General features: G+C 41.6%; 8 non-coding genes across 8 annotated transcripts in view; all 8 read left to right on the top strand.

The window, feature by feature from the left end:
- Positions 1 to 12,833: 12,833 nt before the first annotated feature.
- Positions 12,834 to 12,955, top strand: TRNAL-CAA (transfer RNA leucine (anticodon CAA)). The gene is made up of 2 exons: positions 12,834 to 12,871; positions 12,910 to 12,955. It is a non-coding gene; the product is annotated as a tRNA-Leu (tRNA).
- A 67-nt stretch (positions 12,956 to 13,022) lies between these two features.
- TRNAL-CAA (transfer RNA leucine (anticodon CAA)) lies at positions 13,023 to 13,144 on the top strand. The gene is made up of 2 exons: positions 13,023 to 13,060; positions 13,099 to 13,144. It is a non-coding gene; the product is annotated as a tRNA-Leu (tRNA).
- Positions 13,145 to 13,400: 256 nt separating this feature from the next.
- Positions 13,401 to 13,522, top strand: TRNAL-CAA (transfer RNA leucine (anticodon CAA)). The gene is made up of 2 exons: positions 13,401 to 13,438; positions 13,477 to 13,522. It is a non-coding gene; the product is annotated as a tRNA-Leu (tRNA).
- A 67-nt stretch (positions 13,523 to 13,589) lies between these two features.
- On the top strand, positions 13,590 to 13,711 carry TRNAL-CAA (transfer RNA leucine (anticodon CAA)). The gene is made up of 2 exons: positions 13,590 to 13,627; positions 13,666 to 13,711. It is a non-coding gene; the product is annotated as a tRNA-Leu (tRNA).
- Positions 13,712 to 13,778: 67 nt separating this feature from the next.
- Positions 13,779 to 13,900, top strand: TRNAL-CAA (transfer RNA leucine (anticodon CAA)). The gene is made up of 2 exons: positions 13,779 to 13,816; positions 13,855 to 13,900. It is a non-coding gene; the product is annotated as a tRNA-Leu (tRNA).
- Positions 13,901 to 13,967: 67 nt separating this feature from the next.
- TRNAL-CAA (transfer RNA leucine (anticodon CAA)) lies at positions 13,968 to 14,089 on the top strand. Its single transcript has 2 exons — positions 13,968 to 14,005; positions 14,044 to 14,089. It is a non-coding gene; the product is annotated as a tRNA-Leu (tRNA).
- A 256-nt stretch (positions 14,090 to 14,345) lies between these two features.
- TRNAL-CAA (transfer RNA leucine (anticodon CAA)) lies at positions 14,346 to 14,467 on the top strand. Its single transcript has 2 exons — positions 14,346 to 14,383; positions 14,422 to 14,467. It is a non-coding gene; the product is annotated as a tRNA-Leu (tRNA).
- A 67-nt stretch (positions 14,468 to 14,534) lies between these two features.
- TRNAL-CAA (transfer RNA leucine (anticodon CAA)) overlaps positions 14,535 to 14,652 on the top strand; it is a 122-nt gene continuing 4 nt past the window's right edge. The window contains exons 1-2 of the tRNA in view: positions 14,535 to 14,572; positions 14,611 to 14,652. The exon at positions 14,611 to 14,652 is cut by the window's right edge and continues 4 nt beyond it. This is a non-coding gene — a tRNA (tRNA-Leu). The remainder of the gene's footprint in view (positions 14,573 to 14,610) is intronic.

Raw genomic sequence — 14,652 nt, 5'->3', positions numbered from 1 at the left:
ACGACGTGAATCTGTGTATTCTGGTCCTCGTATGAGGGCGTGGGTTCGAATCCCACTTCTGGCACGATATGTTTTATGAAATTAACTGGAAGAATTGTAATTTATAAAACATCCCAATTGAATGAATCCAAGTCAGGTCTGCCTTGGTTGTAGTATTTGTTAATGACATTAAAATTTAATTTCGCTTGGACATTTAAACCTGTTAGTTATTCCACTTAATATCATACCCCTAGACCGCATTTCAACCCGGAAATCTTTAATTTCGAGAAGGCTCGTGCCTTATGTGAACCGCTGGATAGGAAACCTATTTAATTTTGATCTAAATTCTTTAAGGTATTAAAAAGCGGTTACATAACTGGGGGTCCGTCCGGGATCTTTCATTAAGGTTTCCTTGCAAAATTTTTTTTTTATTACGAGCTTCTCGTCACCGTATTACGCCCATGAGCGAATCCGACTCGGATAGCGATTCTGAATTTAGTCAGAGCTTTGTATTTTGCCCCGAGTGTATCCCTAGTTTAGGAAGACACCATAGTTGCCTTGATTGCCTCAGGGCTTTTCAATCCCAGGAGCGAGACGCTCGCCGTTCACGTTTAGAAGCCCTTAAAAATCCACCCCCTGTCCAAGTCATAGCTGATCGCGAGGCCCAAGATAATGCTATAGCGGTTGAAGATCCCCCGCGCCCACGAAACGAACCTCCTAATATTCCCCCTACCCAAGCGGATCAAGCTAACCTTTTGGCTGCCCTTGCTGCCCAAATTCAAGCCCTCACTACTACCCTAGTGGCTAACAATGGCCAAAATAATGGCCACAACAATGGTTACCGTCACCGAAACAATGGGAACGGGGATAGACACCACGAGGAAGAGGAAGTCGAGGCCACTCCTCAAGCTTGGATTCCCCAAGTCGAGACGCCAAAATATTATGGCAGCGACGACAGGTCCCCCTCGCTAGGCGAATTTTTAACCGCCGCCAAAAGACTCAGAGTCAGTCGGAACATTCCAATGCCCATATTTTTAACGCGTTGGGTTCCCACCTTACTGCTTGGCCCCGCTTCCGATTGGTGGCTCGAAAACGATGGTAACTTCGAAACCTGGTATGATTTTGAAGCGGCGATTAGAGATGAGTTTGGGAATGAGGATGAAGACGACAGGATTCGCGACCTGATTGACGCGAGAAAACAACAATCGAAAGAGAGCGCCCAGGATTACTTAAACGCCATGCAGGATTTAATGAGGCGGCTAGAAACCCCCCTTACCAATAAAGAAAAAGCTACCAAAGTGTTTAAAAATCTGAGGCGTCCCATACAGCAAATTCTTTTACCAAAGAAATATACCTCTCTTAGGGAACTGATTGTCGACGTCACGAGAGCGGAGAGTTTTCTTGGTGAAGATACTTTGACTTCGCCGACCCCCTTGGCAGCTCCTACAACCCCTTCGACTAACCCTAGCGCGAATCCGAGAAACGGTCCCCCTCCTAGCCCGAGGCCGAACGACTATCCACGTAATAACTGGAATTCACGTCCCTCTACCTTCAATAGGTATGAGCCCCCAACTGGCTGCTTTGAATGTGGGAATCGATCCCATTTCAAAAGTGAATGTCCCCGCTTACCACGAGGAACCTGGCGCGACACTAGACCCCCCAGAAATCAGGGAAACGGGAGGAACGGCGGGAACTCGGACCAGGGCGCCCGTCGGCCACGTCTATAAATACTAAGCCGTGCATAAAGGGTCACCTCCCAATTTCGGAAATAAATATTAATATTGTAAATAGGCCATGGGGAGAAAAACTTTTATTTATTCCCGTTCAATTTGGAGGTATTTCTTGTAAGGCCCTAGTAGATTAATAAAAACTGTCATTGTAGACAAAGACGGGAAAGTGTAAAAGATAAGTGTAGAAAATGAATTGCCTGAAGTAACAGATATTAAAATTTTCACTTTTGAAGACATGATCATAAAACATCGATTATTTGAAAAAATTCTTATCTTAGTTTTTTTCACCAAAATTAGTCAAAATATTTTGTCATGAAACATGAGCATCGTTTTAAAAGTAGTACGCGTGAACATTTTATTTTATATCAAAAATTTACAATTAGTTTTGAGTATTCGGTCCCATAAGGATAATTAAATAGTCAGAAAATGGTTGAACAAAAAACTGTGTGAAATCTTGAAAAATCGTAGTCGTTAATTTGAAAGTTTTAAAAATATCAAAATTAACGTGATGTATAGCTCCCAAAATATCTTTTGAACATTAATAACTACATCACAGTAGAACGGCCTTTGTAATTTGTAACCTAGTATCATGCCAGTATCCCTCAAAAAACCATTTTTTCTGGACTACTATTTAGAGCAAAATACTTGTGTAAATAATGTAGAAAAATATTTTGAGTTTAATGAAAATAGTGAAAAAACTAAGATAAGAATTTTTTCAAATAATCGATGTTTTATGATCATGTCTTCAAAAGTGAAAATTTTAATATCTGTTACTTCAGGCAATTCATTTTCTACACTTATCTTTTACACTTTCCCGTCTTTGTCTACAATGACAGTTTTTATTAATATCTGTCACTTCAGTCTTAATATTAATTCAAATTGTTGAGAAACCTTAGGAGAGTAAAAGTATTAGGGCATTGTGCATATATTAGTTAACTCGTTTGAACTATCCAACCATCTATTATAAAACTGTCATTCGTGACTGCTTGACTTGACAATGAACGTCCGAACAAACTCAAATTGCTTTCCCGTCATTTTCACATGCAAATACAGAGGAAGCTGTACATAGTTATACCACAAAAAGATTCCGTATACCTGAGCACCAACACATGTCATAAACTTATCAAGTTCAATTACCAGTAGTCGGTACTCTGGCTTAATTACCAGTCGTCGGTACTCTGGCTTAATTACCAGTCGTCGGTACTCTGGCTTAATTACCAGTCGTCGGTACTCTGGCTTAATTACCAGTCGTCGGTAATCTAGCTTAATTACCAGTCGTCAGTAATCTAGCTTAATTACCAGTCGTCGGCAATCTAGCTTAATTACTAGTCGTCGGTAATCTAGCTTAATTTCCAGTCGTCGGTAATCTAGCTTAATTACCAGTCGTCGGTAATCTAGCTTAATTACCAGTCGTCGGTAATCTAGCTTAATTACCAGTCGTCGGTAATCTAGCTTAATTACCAGTCGTCGGTAATGTAGCTTAATTACCAGTCGTCGGTAATCTAGCTTAATTACCAGTCGTCGGTAATCTAGCTTAATTACCAGTCGTCGGTAATCTAGCTTAATTACCAGTCGTCGGTAATCTAGCTTAATTACCAGCCGTCTTTAATATAACTTAATTACCAGTCGTCGGTACTCTGGCTTAATTACCAGTCGTCGGTACTCTGGCTTAATTACCAGTCGTCGGTAATCTAGCTTAATTACCAGTCGTCAGTAATCTAGCTTAATTACCAGTCTTCGGTAATCTAGCTTAATTACTAGTCGTCGGTAATCTAGCTTAATTACCAGTCGTCGGTAATCTAGCTTAATTACCAGTCGTCGGTAATGTAGCTTAATTACCAGTCGTCGGTAATCTAGCTTAATTACCAGTCGTCGGTAATCTAGCTTAATTACCAGTCGTCGGTAATCTAGCTTAATTACCAGTCGTCGGTAATCTAGCTTAATTACCAGTCGTCGGTAATCTAGCTTAATTACCAGTCGTCGGTAATGTAGCTTAATTACCAGTCGTCGCCAATCTAGCTTAATTACCCGTCGTCGGTAATCTAGCTTAATTACCAGCCGTCTTTAATATAGCTTAATTACCAGGCGTCGATAATCTAGCTTAATTACCAGTCGTCGGTAATCTAGCTTAATTACCAGTCGTCTATAATCTAGCTTAATTACCAGCCGTCGGTAATCTAGCTTAATTACCAGCCGTCGGTAATGTAGCTTAATTACCAGCCGTCTTTAATATAACTTAATTACCAGCCGTCGGTAATCTAGCTTAATTACCAGTCGTCGGTAATCTAGCTAAATTACCAGTCGTCGGTAATCTAGCTAAATTACCAGTCGTCGGTAATCTAGCTAAATTACCAGTCGTCGGTAATCTAGCTAAATTACCAGTCGTCGGTAATCTAGCTAAATTACCAGTCGTCGGTAATCTAGCTTAATTACCAGTCGTCGCTAATCTAGCTAAATTACCAGTCGTCGGTAATCTAGCTTAATTTCCAGTCGTCGCTAATCTAGCTTAATTACCAGTCGTCGGTAATCTAGCTGAATTACCAGTCGTCGGTAATCTAGCTTAATTACCAGTCGTCTGTAATCTAGCTTAATTACCAGTCTTCGGTAATCTAGCTTAATTACCAGCCGTCTTTAAAATCTAGCTTAATTACCAGTCGTCGGTAATCTAGCTTAATTACCAGTCGTCGGTAATCTAGCTTAATTACCAGTCGTCGGTAATCTAGCTTAATTACCAGTCGTTGGTAATCTAGCTTAATTACCAGTTGTCGGTAATCTAGCTAAATTACCAGTCGTCGGTAATCTAGCTTAATTACCAGTCGTCGCTAATCTAGCTAAATTACCAGTCGTCGGTAATCTAGCTTAATTACCAGTCGTCGCTAATCTAGCTTAATTACCAGTCGTCGGTAATCTAGCTGAATTACCAGTCGTCGGTAATCTAGCTTAATTACCCGTCGTCGCCAATCTAGCTTAATTACCCGTCGTCGGTAATCTAGCTTAATTACCAGCCGTCTTTAATATAGCTTAATTACCAGGCGTCGATAATCTAGCTAAATTACCAGTCGTCGGTAATCTAGCTTAATTACCAGTCGTCGCTAATCTAGCTTAATTACCAGTCGTCGGTAATCTAGCTGAATTACCAGTCGTCGGTAATTTAGCTTAATTACCAGTCTTCGGTAATCTAGCTTAATTACCAGCCGTCTTTAAAATCTAGCTTAATTACCAGTCGTCGGTAATCTAGCTTAATTACCAGTCGTCGGTAATCTAGCTTAATTACCAGCCGTCGGTAATCTAGCTTAATTACCAGCCATCGGTAATCTAGCTTAATTACCAGTCGTCGGTAATCTAGCTAAATTACCAGTCGTCGGTAATCTAGCTTAATTACCAGTCGTCACTAATCTAGCTTAATTACCAGTCGTCGGTAATCTAGCTAAATTACCAGTCGTCGGTAATCTAGCTTAATTACCAGTCGTCGCTAATCTAGCTTAATTACCAGTCGTCGGTAATCTAGCTGAATTACCAGTCGTCGGTAATCTAGCTTAATTACCAGTCGTCGGTAATCTAGCTTAATTGCCAGTCGTCGGTAATCTAGCTTAATTACCAGTCTTCGGTAATCTAGCTTAATTACCAGCCGTCTTTAAAATCTAGCTTAATTACAAGTCGTCGGTAATCTAGCTTAATTACCAGTCGTCGGTAATCTAGCTGAATTACCAGCCGTCGGTAATCTAGCTTAATTACCAGTCGTCGGTAATCTAGCTAAATTACCAGTCGTCGGTAATCTAGCTAAATTACCAGTCGTCGGTAATCTAGCTAAATTACCAGTCGTCGGTAATCTAGCTAAATTACCAGTCGTCGGTAATCTAGCTTAATTACCAGTCGTCGCTAATCTAGCTAAATTACCAGTCGTCGGTAATCTAGCTTAATTACCAGTCGTCGCTAATCTAGCTTAATTACCAGTCGTCGGTAATCTAGCTGAATTACCAGTCGTCGGTAATCTAGCTTAATTACCCGTCGTCGCCAATCTAGCTTAATTACCCGTCGTCGGTAATCTAGCTTAATTACCAGCCGTCTTTAATATTGCTTAATTACCAGGCGTCGATAATCTAGCTAAATTACCAATCGTCGGTAATCTAGCTTAATTACCAGTCGTCGCTAATCTAGCTTAATTACCAGTCGTCGGTAATCTAGCTGAATTACCAGTCGTCGGTAATCTAGCTTAATTACCAGTCTTCGGTAATCTAGCTTAATTACCAGCCGTCTTTAAAATCTAGCTTAATTACCAGTCGTCGGTAATCTAGCTTAATTACCAGTCGTCGGTAATCTAGCTTAATTACCAGCCGTCGGTAATCTAGCTTAATTACCAGCCATCGGTAATCTAGCTTAATTACCAGTCGTCGGTAATCTAGCTAAATTACCAGTCGTCGGTAATCTAGCTTAATTACCAGTCGTCACTAATCTAGCTTAATTACCAGTCGTCGGTAATCTAGCTAAATTACCAGTCGTCGGTAATCTAGCTTAATTACCAGTCTTCGGTAATCTAGCTTAATTACCAGCCGTCTTTAAAATCTAGCTTAATTACCAGTCGTCGGTAATCTAGCTTAATTACCAGTCGTCGGTAATCTAGCTTAATTACCAGCCGTCGGTAATCTAGCTTAATTACCAGCCATCGGTAATCTAGCTTAATTACCAGTCGTCGCTAATCTAGCTTAATTACCAGTCGTCGGTAATCTAGCTTAATTACCAGTCGTCGGTAATCTAGCTTAATTACCAGCCGTCGGTAATCTAGCTTAATTACCAGCCATCGGTAATCTAGCTTAATTACCAGTCGTCGGTAATCTAGCTAAATTACCAGTCGTCGGTAATCTAGCTTAATTACCAGTCGTCGCTAATCTAGCTTAATTACCAGTCGTCGGTAATCTAGCTAAATTACCAGTCGTCGGTAATCTAGCTTAATTACCAGTCGTCGCTAATCTAGCTTAATTACCAGTCGTCGGTAATCTAGCTGAATTACCAGTCGTCGGTAATCTAGCTTAATTACCAGTCGTCGGTAATCTAGCTTAATTACCAGTCGTCGGTAATCTAGCTTAATTACCAGTCTTCGGTAATCTAGCTTAATTACCAGCCGTCTTTAAAATCTAGCTTAATTACCAGTCGTCGGTAATCTAGCTTAATTACCAGTCGTCGGTAATCTAGCTTAATTACCAGTCGTCGGTAATCTAGCTTAATTACCAGTCGTTGGTAATCTAGCTTAATTACCAGTCGTCGGTAATCTAGCTTAATTACCAGTCGTCGGTAATCTAGCTTAATTACCAGCCGTCGGTAATCTAGCTTAATTACCAGTCGTCGGTAATCTAGCTTAATTACCAGTCGTCGGTAATCTAGCTTAATTACCAGTCGTCGGTAATCTAGCTTATTTACCAGTCGTCAGTAATCTAGCTTAATTACCAGTCGTCGGTAATCTAGCTTAATTACCAGTCGTCGGTAATCTAGCTTAATTACCAGTCGTCGGTAATCTAGCTTAATTACCAGTCGTCGGTAATCTAGCTTAATTACCAGTCGTCGGTAATCTAGCTTAATTACCAGTCGTCGCCAATCTAGCTTAATTACCAGTCGTAGGTAATCTTGTTAAATCACCTTTGTTGTTACTGTCTCTAAGGCAGTTGGTAACTTAATATATATGTGTGGGGTCCTTTTCCAACTTAACTTGTTAGCTATTACAAGATTAGGTTCTCTTGTTTTTTACCACTACGAAAAATTGGACCACATAGCCTTAACCGTGCTAACATCATAAACTGACTCTTATCCATGGTAAAATATCGCATATTGGAATGGTTTTGAAAATGTGAAATTAAACATACTTTAACTTAAATCTAATTAATGAAAATTGGAAAGCACAAAATCTAAATACCAGGCTTTCGTTTAAAACCGTTTTCAAGTCAAACAACCGAATAGTTATTGCATTACGGCTGCCACAAAATGGTTATTTGTAAAATATTTTCCCATGTTATTTCTATGGGAAAATTTTATGTTTTTCATCAAAATATCGTAAAAGTTTTATGGAAATGAAAACCACCCTTAGCAACTTTATTTTTTATAAAATAAACTATTAAATGAATCTTTTTGAAATTTTAACCACATATTGAGGGTCCGAATTGTAGTTCTGTGGAAATTTTTCAAAACAGTTAATACAATACAAAAAAAGTTATATCCAATCAAAAAACCATCCTTATACATTAAAGTCAGTATGAAGTCTTATCTAAGAGAGCTACCGCTCTCCTAGAATTGCGGAGCCACTCATTCAATTGTCGATGAAGGACTTAAAGCCCATATTGCAAAAGCTGGGTATCCAGCTTGCCCCTCTGATGCAATAGTGAAACTCCCGAATAAGAAGTTTGTCCAAGCTAATGGAAAAATTTCTCTCCCCGTTTTAACCCCCGATATATTGTTTGACTGGTCCGCATATTTTGTAAATAATCTTAGTTTCCCCGCTATTTTAGGTTTAGATTTTTTAAGAGAGGCTGGCATGAACGTTAATTTCTCTGAGCGAACATATTACTGGCAAAAGTACCCCTCTGAAATACACTCCTTTCTCGATGATTGCGGTGAGTGTGAAATGTCCCTAAATAATTATTTAGTGGATAAATATATGTTTTCGTCCGAGGACGATTCGGTGGACGCGGAAGACTTGAGTGCGGCTGTTAATGAAGCCCCATTAAATTCCGAGGATAAAAAGCGCCTTTGCCAGGTTGTGTATAAGCACAGAAACGTTTTCAGCAAGGTGGCAGGTAGAACCACCATTACTGAACATCATATTGAGACCGAGGGTCCCCCAATCGCATGTCGTCCCTATAGGTACGCTCCCCCATTACAAAACAAAATTAACAGTCTAGTCGAGGATATGTTAGAGAAAGATCTTGTAGAACCCAGCGATAGTCCCTGGTGCTCCCCTATCTTTCTAGTAAGAAAAGAGTCAAAAGATGACCGTTTGGTAGCCGACTATCGAGGGGTCAATGCTGTTACAAAAAAGGATCAGTATCCCCTCCCTCGCATAGACGATATTTTGGAATCCATCTCACGGCCAAAGTACATCACCCTTTTAGATTTACGTTCGGGCTACTGGCAGATTCCCCTCCACGTAGATTCCCGTGATAAGGCTGCCTTTGTGACCGACAAAGGTCTCTTCCGCCCTAAAGTACTGATGTTCGGCTTAACGAATGCCCCCCGAACTTTTCAAAGAATGATCAATAACCTATTTCTTAATCTCCGAAAAAGAGGTGTATTCGCCTATCTAGATGATTTAATCCTAGCCACCAATAATTTTGAAGACCATCTAGAACTATTAGATGAGGTGTTAACCATACTAGACCGAAGTGGACTAACCGCCAAAGCTTCTAAAGCCAGGTTTTGCCAGAGTAAAACTAGAATCCTAGGTCATATTATCTCTGAAAATGGAATAGAAGTTGATCCCAGTAAAGTGGAATCAATTCGCGACTATCCCCGCCCAAAATCAGTCAAAGATATCAGACGATTTTTGGGAATGGCGTCGTATTACCGACGATTTGTTCCCCATTTTTCTAAAATCGCGGAACCCCTGAATAGGCTCTTACATAAGGACCGAGTTCATAGATGGGCATGGGACGCTGAGCAGGAGCTGGCCTTCTCTCAGCTGAAGCATGCTTTATCGACGACCCCTGTCCTTAGTACTCCTAATTTCGACCTCCCTTTCCTAGTTCTGACGTTGGAATTGGTGGCGTTTTAAGTCAAAAGATTGACGGGGAAGAAAGGGTGATACAGTATTTTAGTCGCTCATTAGATGCTTTAGAACGAAAATATTCCACATCAGAGAGAGAATGCCTAGCTATTGTCGAAACGGTCGAACAGTTTCGCCCCTACATCCAAGGTTCTAGTTTTGAGGTATTCTGTGACCATAAAAGTTTGGAATGGTTACATAGAGCTAAAGATCCCACGGGCAAATTAACCCGTTGGATGTTAAGGCTTCAAGCCTTTGAACCTTTCCAAATTAACTACATCCCTGGTAGAGCAAACCTGGTAGCGGACGCTTTGAGCCGTATACCCTCTACAGATGGTATTACTAGTCAGAATCCTGTTCGGGAAGAAATTACTTTGTCTGCAGCAAAGGTCTCCCCTCACCAGAATACTATCGTTAGACTAGATTTAGACACCTTGATTGAAGAGCAAGAGAAAGATGACGAAATTTCCTTCGTTAAAAAGCTTCTTTTAGATCCCACTTGCAAGGTTCCGAAAAACCTAGCTAGGACCATTTCCCAGTGCGCAATGGAAAACGGTTTAGTTTGTAAATGGGTAGAAAAATATAAAGACAAAGGTTTTGGTGGTTATCGCGTATGGGTCCCGAAATCCCTACGTTCCCGAGTGCTTTATTGTTGCCATGACAATAAGTCCTCTGGACATTTAGGTACGTTTAAAACAAACAAAAGAGTAAAAGAAATGTACACGTGGGACAGCATGAATGCTGATATTACCCGGTATGTTAGGAGTTGCCAAGTATGCCAAAAATTTAAAATTCCCCGTGAAAAACCACCCGGTTTAATGAAATCCGCCGCCATTACCGAACCATGGTCGGTTATCTCCGTGGATTTAAAGGGTCCTTTCCCCCCTAGTAAAAGAGGTCACACACAAATATTGGTAGTAACGGACACTTTTTCCAAATTTGTTGAAATGTTCCCTCTCAAAAGAGCCACTGCCCCCGTCATAGCTAACAAACTCATAGACGAAGTATTTACTCGCTATGGGGTACCTTCCAGAGTTATCTCAGATAACGGGAGTGTTTTTGCGTCCAAAGTCATGGAAGCTTCTTTCGAACAACTAGGAGTGAAACACCGGCTCACCTCCATTTACTCCCCTCAGGGCAACCCCGTAGAAAGGGTTAACCAGACACTAGGTACGATGCTCGCCATGTATATTAAGGACACCCACCGCGATTGGGACTTGGGGCTACAGCAGCTCGCCTTCGCCATGCGAACGGCCGTCCAAGAATCGACGGGCTATACACCCGCTTTTCTCAATTTTGGCAGGGAATTACGCCCCCCTCACTATCCCATACCGGACGATTTTAATGTCCAGGGGCACTTGAATATAGCCGCCCAAAAGGTTCATGCTTTACGTTTGGGGGCCATAATTAAAAAGACGCACGCCGTTGCTCGCGCTAAAATGCAACAAGCTCAGAACCGGCAAAAGGTTTATTATGATAAAAAACGGCGTGACGTAGAATTTGAGGTTGGCAATTTAGTGTTGCAAAGAACCCATTTGCAATCCTCTGCTAACTCTTATTTTATGGATAAGTTGGGAGAGAAATGGGCAGGGCCCTATAGGGTCGCAGAAAAGCTGTCCCCATTAACCTATAGGCTACAAACGCCAGACGGTAAAAAGTTGTTAAAGGGCACCCACAAAATTACGCAACTTAAAGGCTACGTCCCCCGCTTGACTGAAGACCAGGTACAGTTGGAACGCGCGAGCTTACGTAGTGAGGCAGCCCGATCTCCCAGCCCTTGTGACAGGAGGCGTTCACTTCGTCCCCGTGACCCTGCAACGGGTAGGGTACTTCCCTTGTAAATATATGTTTGAATAGTTTAATTCGTATAACCCCAGGTTGAGTTTGAATTTCGCATTACCGTTTTTATTTTGACCTCACGAGGGCGTTCGGTTTTAAGGGGGAGGGAGTGTCACGGTTATATTTTGACCTTTAGTTGTGTCAGTGTCCCTTTAGTTCAGTTTTATAAATTTCCTATTTTAACTCATTATAACGATATCCTGTAGTCCCGAGATTGCTTCTTTCCCACACTTTTGCTACAATTCCCTTCGGTACCTTATTAACGCTACCCTCAGAACTAGGCTTCTCGAAGAGTCCCCTTTTACGACCGTCATATCTCTTCCATTTCTCGCATTGTATTGATAAGAAAATGTCCAAGCGAAAGTACTGGGTTAAGGGTTAAATTGTATATTGGGGTAAAAATGTATTGTTGTATTTAGGCGGCTTAGGCCATTTGAACTGTGTTCTTACATTGTGATTCTATTTTTAAATATATTGTGGATGTACGCGAATACGATTTTTAGGGGTGCCACTTAATGGTGCCTGGTACCGTCTCCTTAATGTGCTCTCTCTCGTGCCATAAATCTATACCTTCTCTCTCTCTCTCTCTATCTATTTGGCATTTTGAACTTTAACCGAACTTCTGAGAATGGGTGCAATTAAGCAGAACTCGATCGCTTATTGGCTAAACATGGAAAGCCCGCGAAGATGAGAAGCCAATCTATTGGCCAAAGAGAAAAACCCGCGAAAGTCCAGAAAATAGGACATGGAAAAAAGAATTAGAAGACTTCACTTTTGGGCGAGGATCTGAACTGAAAAGGAGAGCGAAGGACTTCGCTGCTCCAGGACAAGGATCTAGAAAAAGGACTGCAAGGGACTCCAGTCTTCCAAGTCCATCACCAGGCCCGATCTTCGTTACCGTTATTATAAAAAGATCGTTACGGGTTCTACGTTCGCTAAAAGTCTACGCTGTGCGCGATCGCTTCGCTTGTGCCCAACTCGCCACCGATTGAGAGAGAGAGCCAAAACGCTGGTATTGTTAAGACTTTGAACTTTAGTGTGATAATAATATTATTATTATTTTGGAGAGTGCATGCTTATTGTTGGGGTTTTATCGTTTATATATTATATCGTTTTGCATGTTTATATTATTTTGGGGGTCATCTATAAAATAACGCTAGTGTCGGGGATTTCCTTATTTACTTAGTTTGTGTTGGCCAGGGCCTTCTGCCTTGGTTGTAGTATTTGTTAATGACATTAAAATTTAATTTCGCTTGGACATTTAAACCTGTTAGTTATTCCACTTAATATCATACCCCTAGACCTCATTTCAACCCGGAAATCTTTAATTTCGAGAAGGCTCGTGCCTTATGTGAACCGCTGGATAGGAAACCTATTTAATTTAGGGGGGGTCAGTTTCCTTCGTTCACGACGTGAATCTGTGTATTCTGGTCCTCGTATGAGGGCGTGGGTTCGAATCCCACTTCTGACACGAAAAAGTTTATGAAATTAACTGGAAGAGATGTAATTTATAAAACCCCCCAATTGATAGAATCCATGTCAGGATGGCCGAGCGGTCTAAGGCGCCAGACTCAAGGGGCGCAGTTTCCTTCGTTCACAACGTGAATCTGTGTTTTCTGGTCCTCGTATGAGGGCGTGGGTTCGAATCCCACTTCTGACACGATATGTTTTATGAAATTAGCTGGAAGAGATGTAATTTATAAAACGTCCGAACTGAATGAATCCAAGTCAGGATGGCCGAGCGGTCTAAGGCGCCAGACTCAAGGGGCTTAGCTTCCTTCGTTAACAACGTGAATCTGTGTATTCTGGTCCTCGTATGAGGACGTGGGTTCGAATCCCACTTCTGACACGATATGTTTTATGAAATTAACTAGAATAGATGTAATTTATAAAACGTCCCAATTGAAAGAATCCATGTCAGGATGACCGAGCGGTCTAAGGCGCCAGACTCAAGGGGCTTAGTTTCCTTCGTTCACAACGTGAATCTGTGTATTCTGGTCCTCGTATGAGGGCGTGGGTTCGAATCCCACTTCTGACACGATATGTTTTATGAAATTAACTGGAAGAGATGTAATTTATAAAACGTCCGAACTGAATGAATCCAAGTCAGGATGGCCGAGCGGTCTAAGGCGCCAGACTCAAGGGGCTCAGTTTCCTTCGTTCACAACGTGAATCTGTGTTTTCTGGTCCTCGTATGAGGGCGTGGGTTCGAATCCCACTTCTGGCACGAAAAGGTTTATGAAATTAACTGGAAGAGATGTAATTTATAAAACCCCCCAATTGATAGAATCCATGTCAGGATGGCCGAGCGGTCTAAGGCGCCAGACTCAAGGGGCTCAGTTTCCTTCGTTCACAACGTGAATCTGTGTTTTCTGGTCCTCGTATGAGGGCGTGGGTTCGAATCCCACTTCTGACACGATATGTTTTATGAAATTAACTAGAAGAGATGTAATTTATAAAACGTCCGAACTGAATGAATCCAAGTCAGGATGGCCGAGCGGTCTAAGGCGCCAGACTCAAGGGGCTCAGTTTCCTTCGTTCACAACGTGAATCTGTGTTTTCTGGTCCTCGTATGAGGGCGTGGGTTCGAATCCCACTTCTGACACGATATGTTTTATGAAATTAACTGGAAGAGATGTAATTTATAAAACGTCCGAATTGAATGAATCCAAGTCAGGATGGCCGAGCGGTCTAAGGCGCCAGACTCAAGGGGCTTAGTTTCCTTCGTTAACAACGTGAATTTGTGTATTCTGGTCCTCGTATGAGGACGTGGGTTCGAATCCCACTTCTGACACGATATGTTTTATGAAATTAACTAGAATAGATGTAATTTATAAAACGTCCCAATTGAAAGAATCCATGTCAGGATGACCGAGCGGTCTAAGGCGCCAGACTCAAGGGGCTTAGTTTCCTTCGTTCACAACGTGAATCTGTGTATTCTGGTCCTCGTATGAGGGCGTGGGTTCGAATCCCACTTCTGACACGATATGTTTTATGAAATTAACTGGAAGAGATGTAATTTATAAAACGTCCGAACTGAATGAATCCAAGTCAGGATGGCCGAGCGGTCTAAGGCGCCAGACTCAAGGGGCTCAGTTTCCTTCGTTCACAACGTGAATCTGTGTTTTCTGGTCCTCGTATGAGGGCGTGGGTTCGAATCCCACTTCTGGCACGAAAAGGTTTATGAAATTAACTGGAAGAGATGTAATTTATAAAACCCCCCAATTGATAGAATCCATGTCAGGATGGCCGAGCGGTCTAAGGCGCCAGACTCAAGGGGCTCAGTTTCCTTCGTTCACAACGTGAATCTGTGTTTTCTGGTCCTCGTATGAGGGCGTGGGTTCGAATCCCACTTCT

The sequence above is a fragment of the Phalangium opilio genome, unplaced genomic scaffold, assembly GCF_054372755.1.
Source record: "Phalangium opilio isolate 3A_F unplaced genomic scaffold, DU_Popi_V2 ptg000061l_1, whole genome shotgun sequence".
In the NCBI taxonomy this organism is placed as follows: Eukaryota; Metazoa; Arthropoda; class Arachnida; order Opiliones; family Phalangiidae; genus Phalangium; species Phalangium opilio.
The sequence above is the reverse complement of the archived record's forward strand: the minus strand, read 5'-3'. Positions and strand labels throughout refer to the sequence as shown.